We start from the raw sequence: 1,487 nt of genomic DNA on the forward strand, positions 1-1,487 counted from the left end.
GAAAATAAACTTCATACAGTTGGGCTTTGATTTCAATTTTTATTTTCCAATTTCAAAGTTACTGGCTGCACATTGGTTGAACATTTGCCTTTTATTCCTAAAAAATTGTCCAAAAAATTAGCATTGTCCAGGGGTGCAGACTCTTTTGATCCCCCCCCGTTCAAAAATGTTTGATTATCTCCTGTTGTCAAAGTACCTAAAAATATTCCATCCAACTCATTTACTATTTATCTCACCCAGATGGCATATCTTAAAATGATGAGATTGATTTTCATTAGCATCACTCTTCTAATACTTCTTTTGACCCATACAGAATTGTTTTTGTTTTCAATTATGCAGAACCATGGTCAAACATTTAAATACAAATATTTGCTGCAGCACTTTTTCAAACATCTACCTAATTCAGCTTTAACAAAACAAAACATATTGGGCCTGATTTATTAAATCTCTCCAAGGCTAGAGAGGATACTCGTTTGTGAAGCTGGGTGATCTAGCAAACCTGGAATTAATCTGGCCGAGGATATAAAACATTTGCTATCAAATGACTTTGAAGAAATACATTCCAGGTTTGCTGGATCACCCAGCTTCACTGATGAAAGTGTATCCTCTACAGCCTTGGTGAGCTTTAATAAATCAGGCCCATAATGTTCATAAGACTCTGTGTAATAGTGGTAATCCCACCCAGCACTTAACCCAAACATGCGGATGATGTGGATGGAATTCATACGCTCCTGCCAATAAGTGGATTAGTAGAACGTAAAATGTATAATTGCTGGTTGGGGTTATTGCTATTACAACAAATCTTTAATGAACATTATTGCGTTATATAATGATGCAGAACAACATTTGGGGAAAAATAAGAATATTAATGAACAATATGACCCAAATGGGCCCATGTTTTAACAGACTGTCGATAATTGTTTGTATTTTTCTGTTATTTGAAAGCCCTACCTTTCCGGTTTTATGTGTCTAGAAGCGGTACATTGTTTTTCATGAAAGTTTATTTAACAGTATATTAAAATAGTATGAGTATAATGAAGTTTGAAACACAAAATCAAAAAAAAAAAAAAAAAAATAGAAATGAAATTTGAATTTCCCGACTCGCCGGCAACGTACCCACGCACCGACGTCACTGGAAACTCCCCTGGTGACTCATCGTGTGCAGAAGACGCTGGAGGAAGAAGGAAGTCTACATCACAGGTAGACTGCCACCACATGCTTAGACGGAAGCACGCACCGTTACCATTGACAACCGCATGTATGTTTCAGCTTCATTAATACTGTCTGTGTCACCCACTGTAGAGTTGGTTTGCCTTGGTCTAGGTTGCTGTGTAAAAATCCAAGTTATTAGTTGAGTCACTGGTCTCCCTGCAGTGCCTAATGTGTCAGTGTCATTGTCTCTAGCAACAAGATGGTATCAGTGAAAGCTCCCTCTGCTAGGCTTACATGGCTTTTTCTATGCCAACCACAGTTGTGGGACTAATAGG

Source organism: Pyxicephalus adspersus, chromosome 3, assembly GCF_032062135.1.
Source record: "Pyxicephalus adspersus chromosome 3, UCB_Pads_2.0, whole genome shotgun sequence".
In the NCBI taxonomy this organism is placed as follows: Eukaryota; Metazoa; Chordata; class Amphibia; order Anura; family Pyxicephalidae; genus Pyxicephalus; species Pyxicephalus adspersus.